Source organism: Meles meles, chromosome 16, assembly GCF_922984935.1.
Source record: "Meles meles chromosome 16, mMelMel3.1 paternal haplotype, whole genome shotgun sequence".
Classification (NCBI taxonomy): domain Eukaryota; kingdom Metazoa; phylum Chordata; class Mammalia; order Carnivora; family Mustelidae; genus Meles; species Meles meles.
Window position 1 is genome coordinate 75,541,701 of NC_060081.1, and position 8,607 is coordinate 75,550,307.

An 8,607-nucleotide genomic window follows, 5' to 3' on the forward strand; every position below is an offset into this window, starting at 1 on the left:
ACATTTTTTAGATATTCTTAATTTTCAACTTTGAAACAAATATGATTACTACTTCATTCTTATGCTTTTGAATGAGTCAACTGAAGACTAAAGTTTGAAAGGAAATTGAAAAATGTTTGGCATTTGGATCTGCTTATCTGTATAATCCAGGATCGACTTGATACTGTAGGGTACGCAAGGCAAAAATCAAAAATAAATTGGATGATGAGAATCGTAGGAGACTAGAGCTACCACTTCTTTCTTTCTCTCTCCCTTTCTTTCTTCCTTTTTAAACTAACTTATTTATTCAGAGAGTGAGTGAGCAGGGAGAGGGGCAGAGGGAGAAGAAGAGAGAGAATCTCAAGTAGACTCCATGCTGAGAATAGATCCAGACTAGGGGCTCAATCTCGTGACCCCAAGGTCATGACCCTAATTGAAATCAAGAGTTGAACCCTTAACTGACTGAGCCACCCAGGCACCCCTAGAGCTACGTTTTCTAATCAGTGTGAATATGGTGTGCGCTTCAAAGCCATTGTTTTGCATATAAAATACTTTTACTTTAAATGTGTCTATATTAGATTTTTATTTTGATAATACATGATTATACTTGAAAAGCATAAAAAGGAAGAGGAAGACTCTTAAATCTCCTGCACTTGATTTTAATCTGCAATGGCCACTACTTACACGAGCTCGATATTTCCTAAGTATTTATAAGAGTGTGTGTGTGTGTGTGTGCATGTGTAGTTTCTAATAAATGGTATTTTAGTATATATTCAATTCTAATAATAATTTGAATCTATTTCACTCTGAGTTTTTAATGTAAAATAACTAATTAAAGCGCAGTAATGATATTTATACTATTAAATACTGCATTATTGTCTTGCATATAGAGTCACTGATTAAATTAAGTGAACACAGAAACTAAGGCCTTCCTCAGTATCCGGCTTTCTTGGTTACTTTGAGGATACAAGTGGTCGTAAAGTGTAGATGAAGCAAGGAGAAGCCAAGGACTGTCAATGTTGCTCCCCAGGTCCTTTCTTGCTGTATATGGGCACGCGCCAGCCACATTTAACATGCAAGTTGTCTAAGAAATGTATGCAGGTACATGACGTACATAAACATCTCCACTTTATACTCTGATAGCTACATAGCTCATTCAGCATTTTTTAGGGAACCATGCCCCATAGTTCCATAGAGTCTAGATCTGTTTACCACTAACAACCCCAAGCAGACCAGGTACACTCTCCTGAAAGCATTTCATAGATAAGGATTTTCCTACTAGTGATTGTCATTCACAGACTTGCCAGTTGACCCATCATCGGTGTATTTTCAAGATCTGATCAGACACTTTACTTTCTTTTCCGAGACATTCGTAATGAAGGGGAGAAAAAATTGTAGGCTTGCTATACTGCAGACACTTGACAATGACCATGAAATAGTCAGTGGTCCATGGGTAAAGCCAAAAGTCTCGGCCCATAGGTCCTGTAGCAAGACCAACAAAGCTAGTGGGGATCATGTTTGGTACCTGTTTTTCATTTTCTCCATGTCTGAAGTTAAAATTTTGATTCCTTTTTAACATTTCCAGGCAAGCTTGAGTTCTAGCTTCTAGCTCCCGTTTCCCGTAGAGCTTGTCACCAATCCTAAATTCTAACCTTCATGGAATCATCTAAGTGGCATGTTGGATTTGCTCTGTTTAATCCCACAAGACATCAAACCTACTAAGTTTTTTTCAAGATGTACCTTAATAAGGGTCATAACTTACTCTGGTTCCTGGCTGTAGCTCCTCAGTTGTTCATTTTCTGCATAAACCTAAGCTTCTCTGAATGGAAGGAGAACTTAGTTGTTTCCTGTTGATGTCCACGTAAAAATGGAGATGAGAGATGGGATAAGTTAAGTCACTGGGTCATTTGCTTTTCAGGTACAGAATTCTTCCACTGGAGCTCTACAATGCTCCCGCTGCTCTGTCTTCTCCCCTGCTGAGTTTCCCAGCTTGCAGAAGGCCGTCTGTGATCAAACAATCGCAGGCAGATGAACACTCAATGATAGGAAAAGAGATGGTATTCATAGTTCTGTAGCCTCTCAACAGTGGAGTTTTCACATTGGGAAGGCATATTCCACTGTGCCAAACCCAAGAAAGAAATTAATTATGTTTTGAAACAGTATGGGAAAAGAAAGCAAATAGTTAATTCAAAAGAGATAAAACAAATGAGCTTCAGAATAGATCTCTGAAATGATTATCACTGGTTTCCTTTGGAAAATGTTCTCTCCCGACCAAACATTTCACATTAATTAGGGAATGTGCTGGAGATTAAAGCAGCAAAATGTCACTGTGTATCTGCCACACGACCTCACACCTGCTTTTCAGAATAACAGTGGAAACTATGCAAATATTAACCACAAGACATGAATGAATGACCCAGGGAAATGGGAAAGCTGTTTTGTAATATAAAGTTTAAACATGGTCAACAGTGTTTGGAGGATACAGTCTCTAAAATTATGTATTTTTCTCTGCTCTGGGAGTTCCTGCCCTGAGGTCAGTTTCGTAGGTCCCAAGGGCAACCTGAACCAAGCATTAATATTGTCTTTTAGACAGCTAAGTGGTTTTAGACTTCCTGCTTTCAGGTCTCAGACATTACCCTCCATAAAGTCAGCATGTTTTCCTAATCAGATAACACTCACTTAAGCATAACAAAGAACACAGAGGACATGGGGAGATGGAGAGGAGAGGGAGTTGAGGGAAACTGGAAGGGGAAATGAACCATGAGAGACTATGGACTCTGAAAAACAACCAGAGGGTTTTGAAGGGGCGAGGGGGTGGGAGGTTGAGGAACCAGGTGGTGGGTAATAGGGAGGGCACGTACTGCGTGGAGCACTCGGTGTTGTGCAAAAACAATGAACACTGTTATGCTGTAAATAAAAACAAAACAAAACAAAAAAACAAAAAAAGAATATGTCAGTGGGAAGGTCAATCAATAGGAAACAGTATCTGCATAAGGATTCCATGAAGACAACATCGGTGACAGAATAGTTCTTAGCTCCATCAATCACTGAGTTATTTAGGAGGTCCTGGTCTCTCTGAGGCATCTGGAAAGAAAAACTTTTATTTCTTTGATCTTTTCTCAGACTTGGAATGGTGATGGACAGGCAAGGGGTGAGAAGAAATATTACCTTTGGAGAAAAAAAACTGACCCTCTGCAATGGAATTTCCATAACTTTGCTGTGGTCACTTAAGAAGTAAACAATAGTCCATCAAGAACTTTGACGGCCAGAGGCATTTTCAAAAGGAGACACAAGAAAGCCCATTTAGTTTCACATCTTCTAGAATTTCTTAGTGTTATGAGACTCAGATGGCTAGGAATCTAGGATTTGAGGGGGTAAGAAATAGGATGGAGCTCAAAAAGGAAAGCCTTTGGTCTTAAATGTTTATATCACCAGAAAAGCATGATTATAACTATTAAGCCAATCATAAGCAATATAGGTAAGCGGGTACACGTCGATTAACAGCAAGAGGGGGACACTCTTCACTGTGCACTTCTAAGAGCTACAAGAATTGTGTGTGCAGGGGGGCTTCCTAACAAGGCAGGTGGTGACAAGGACTCACATTTATGAGCACTTACTCTCTGTTGGGGGGCTTCTCCAGGAACTTCCAAAGCATCCCCACATTAACTCTTTACAGCAATCTCATGAAAGGGGGATGGCTCTGTTCATTTACCTGCCATGAGCCTGATGCTCAGAGTCGGTAGGCAGCTTGGGGAAGTTTCTGCAGCTTGGAAGGGGTACCATGATCTGTCTTTCATCCGTCTGGTGCCAGAGAACTATGTCCTTACGTTCACAGCAGTTGTGGTTGGCGACCTTACATTTTATGAGCACCTTATCTGATCTGGAAGTAAATATGCAATCAAAGATCTAAACCATTAATAACTGAAGGGGCAGCACAGGCTCCCAAGAGAACTTTGCATTTTCCACTGGGGAAACCACGTCTCTCCCGACACAGCCCTTTGTGACCTGAGAGCAACATCTTAGGAACCAGATACACTCAGGGGCTCACGGGGCATTGGGCCATAGGACTCTTGTGGCCATCAAGATTCCTGATTTCAGATAGCTGACTTCTTGGGTCTTGGCCCCATGACTTTTATGACTCTGACGTGGTCTGTTAGATCCAGTATCACCGCCGAGTCCTCATCTGTGACTCTGAAGCCACCCAGAGACCGCTGCCCCAGGGGACCAGCGCAAGCAAAACATAAAATTTGTCTGTTTTATGAAATACGGGTCATTAAGAGATGTGGCCAATTTAGGTACCAAAGTAAATTCTAGGGTGTTGGATTTTTTTTTTTTAAGATTTTATTTATTTGACAGAGAGAGATCACAAGTAGGCAGAGAGGCAGGCAGAGAGAGAGAGAGAGAAAGAGAGGGAAGAAGGCTCCCCGCTGAGCAGAGAGCCTGATGCGGGACTCGATTCCAGGACCCTGAGATCATGACCTGAGCCGAAGGCAGCGGCTTAACCCACTGAGCCACCCAGGCGCCCTAGGGTGTTGGATTTTTTATGTGTTATCTTTGTTGACTGAATTGCCAGTATAGAAATAGTAGCATTTTATTTATGATGAGTAGACCCCACTAAGCAATGAGCTTCATTGCTATTTTTGTTATGATAACTTTGATTCTCGTTCTCAGTAATTTTTGGTTCCACGTAACAGAAACCTAATGCAACTTGATTAAGTTTTAGGGAAAAAAAAATACGTATTTGCACACGTTGGTGTGTGTATAACTATGTTGGGAGGACCGGGATGTCTGAAGAACTCAGGGGTAGGAAATATACACAGATTGAGAGAATGGAACAAGAAACTATAAAGTTCAAAACTGAAGTTATTCTCTTTATCTTTCCAGACTCAGATGGAATCTACGTCTGATGCTTGTGTAGGTATAATTTGTTCTCTGTCTCTGTAGCTAGGCCATCCCAACCTACCAGTGCGCAGCTTTTCAAGTTCAGAACCCACGTGAGCCTTTTAAATCCAATTCCAAAATCTCTGGGGTGGAGAACCTAAAGGGCCTAACAGTAGTCCTTGGTGATCCTGGGGCGGTGAGGTCAGAGGAGGTCCTGCTGCCTGTCAGGCCCATTGGGAATAAGCCTTTGAGAGGATGGGAAATGTTCTTGCCATGGATGAGTAAGGAAGTGGCGGCAGTGATTAGTACGGGAGATTATGGCAGCCTCCGATCCACCTGTCTGGACATTACCTGGCATGAATTTGGATTTTTGGTCATCTGATGCACTATCGGGGCTTACCTTCCATGTGATTCCCTACTGTTTGATGGACAGTGCCGTTTAGAATTTTCCTCTATATTTGAATTAAGGAATTTAATATAGGGAATGTAAGTACTGCACTTAAGGGTGTGGGTTTTACATTCAAAATGCCTGCATTTGCAGCCCAGCACCAGAGCTTGCTAGCTGTGAGACCTTGAGAGAGTGACTGAACCTCTCTGTCCCTCTTTATTCAGTTCTATACAACGAGAGGAATAGTAGTGACTACCTGTGAGAGTTTTGGGAGAAGTAATTGTTTGAATATATGGGTGTCCTCACAACAGGTCTTGTCAGGTCGGGTTCTCAATAGAGCTCTTATTTGGCAAGATTTTGTAAATTCTGAGATTTTGTAATTATGAGATTAAATATGCTTAAGGATTTTTACACATTAATTGACTGAAATAAAAGTCAGGGGATTAAAGAGAGTGTAAACACTGAGAGGAAAATGAGCAAAACGGAAAAGGAGACACTGCGATATCGTTACGGTCTCGCGATGACAAGAGTGTGCTTTGGCCAGGTGGAAGGTCCGGTGAAGCTCAGCCTGTGTGGCCCATTCCTTGTTGGTCTCTGCTATGGGATGCCCTTCCCCCATCCCTTCATGCTGGGATGGTCCGGAGAAAAGCCACATGCAAATTCAGTATCTTGTAACTGGGGAGAGCAATGGGCATATTGGCTCCAGCGGCGCTGGAGGAAATTTGAGAGAAGTTTGGGTGGAGGACACAGGATGAGAGCCAGAGGGAGTGGGGTTAGCTGTAAATGGGAGGGTTTCTTCATCTATTTTGGCTGGGAGCTTTTCCATGTGGGGGAAATCCTGGTGTGGACGACGGTACACTTCTGTATCCTGGTGGCTTTTCAAGTTGGCCTGAGCCCCTTGCCCTGCCATCACTTCTGGCTTAATTGATTGCCCCCTCTCTCCTGCCAGCAACTGGCTGCTCCCAAGAATGGTCAAGCCTTGCTAAGGAATATAGAAAATCCAACTATAGTAATGGCAAAAATAGTAGATATTTTTTTTTTTTTAAGATTTTGTTTCTTTGAGATAGAGAGTAAGTGAGAGAGAGAGCACGAGTGAGGGGCAGAAGGAGAGGGAGAAGCAGGCTCCCTGCTGGGCAAGGAGGCTGATGTAGGGCTCCATCCCAGGACCGTGAGACATCAACTGAGCTGAAGGCAGACGCTTAACTGACTGAGCCACCCAGGCGCCTCAGCAGTGGATCACCTTAAGTGAAAATGTGGGCTCAACATGTTGCGCATTTTATTTGCAAAGAGAAGGCCAACACTTTTGATCTATCAAGTGGCGTCATTGGTAAGGCGGAATAGCAGTTCTTGAGTCTGGGATAGGGCTGGGGTTTCCAACATGTTGGCCTTCCCGTTCTCTCTTTCCAGAACACCCAGCCCAGTAGACCACAGGCAGGCTGGGCAGTGAGGTGAAGTATTTGAAATGTGAGCATCGTGTTCTGCATCAGAGCAGACCATACCACGTTCCCCCCTGCTTTGACTTTTCCAATTTGATAAAAGAATTACTGAAGAAAGACTGATTTCTGATCCTTCTAGAAGCAAATGATGTATTTAATTATAGGCTTTCCACCATCCTCCATTACTTTTATTCTTTCAACATTGTGAACTGACCCCACGGTACTGAAACCCTTAGTCAGACTCACTGAAAAATAACTGTGTAAGTTTTAGTTTTAAATAAGTACTCGAAAAAAAAATTTAATTAGTTGTAGAAACGAACCTTGAATTATTTCTGTGAAATCAAATAATGGGCAAAATCACCTTCGGATGTCCTGTTTCTTATTAAAATTTAATTCAAAGAGCAAGTTTTTTTTTTTTTTTTTTAATCTGATGAAAGCACCTAGAAATGTTCATTTGTTCATTTGGCTTTACTGATTTTGAGATAAGCTTTGATAACAGAGTATGTTTCATTTTGCGGCGAGTAAAGCTTTGCTCAAAATGCAGCTGTTTACTTTTTGAACTGATCAATATTATTGCACTGTTGTTGTGTGGGTAATATATTACAGTGGTATTTGCTGAAAGTCAGTCTTTCTGAAAGAGAAGAAAGTGTGGATGCGGTAGGTACCATCACCCATCATACCAGGAGTTTTTGAAGAGAACTGTGTTAAGGAGACTCTTCAAGAAAACAGGCATCGTGTCTTCTCATGTCCGTATCGCTAATACCCTTGCCTAGTGCCTTGTGCATAGTAGAGCCTCAGAAAACGTGTCTGGTGTTGAATTGAGTAGAATTGGATCTTAGGTCTCCCAGCATCCTGAAGAAACGGACACCTAAAATTGAAACATGCAGATACAATGGTGAATGAAAGGAGCTGTCTTTTAGTCGGGGAAGATGGTACTAGGGTAAATAATGGTCATCATAAATAGAACAGAAATAACAATAGTAGCAAATCCACACTGGTGTTTTCTACGTGCCAGCTGCTAAGCTTATAATTTCCCCTGGATGCCCTCATTTGTCCTTTTGGCAAGGTGCTTGTAGTGTCCCTCTTACAGACGAGGGATCTGAGACCAGGCGAGCTTGAGTACTTTGCTAAAGATCTCCCTTGTGGGAAGTGTCAGAGTTAGAATTTAAATTCAGGCAGTTTGATCTTAGGAAATGCCTTCTTCGCCACTGCTGATTTTCTTTCCTTTCCACATATGTTGGCCTCTTCTAAAGGTCCAGTTAAAATTGATTAGCTAATATCCAACAGATTCTAGAACCTGTCTCGGAAAGCCTGTGGAGACATAAGACTCATTGGAAATAGCAGTCAGATTCCTAACAGATTTTTCAGGCACAAGATTTTGTTCTTCTTTCATTTATAATTCCTTGTTGAGCTCCCTCAAACCTTACCTGAGAAGTACTTGTTTTCAGGATTTATGGGTCCATGTTTTTTCATTTGAGCTGTGAACTAATTTCTCTGGGGGCAGCCACTCCCTGAGGGACTGAGGAAAAATATTCAGGTAGAGGGGTGTGTGTGTGTGTGTGTGTGTGCGCATGCACACACGTGTACCTACATGCCTGTGCCTCTATATACTTTCTTTTAGAAAACTCAGAACTTGTAAGACTTTGAATTGATTTGGGAACATGTACTTTGAAATATAGATTTTGCTGAGGTTTCGTGATAATGAAAGATAGTTTCAGATGCTTGCTTTTTCTCCAAGAATATGAGTTGGCTGTGAATCCCAAGTTCGTTCTACCATTCTGGGTAGCAAAAGACAAAAAATACAAGATAGGATACCAACGGTGACTTTTTTTTTTTTTTAAAGATTTATTTATTTGAGAGAGAGAGAGAGAGCACCCCCTGGGGGGAGGGCCAGAGGGAATAGTGAGAAGCCGACTTCCCACT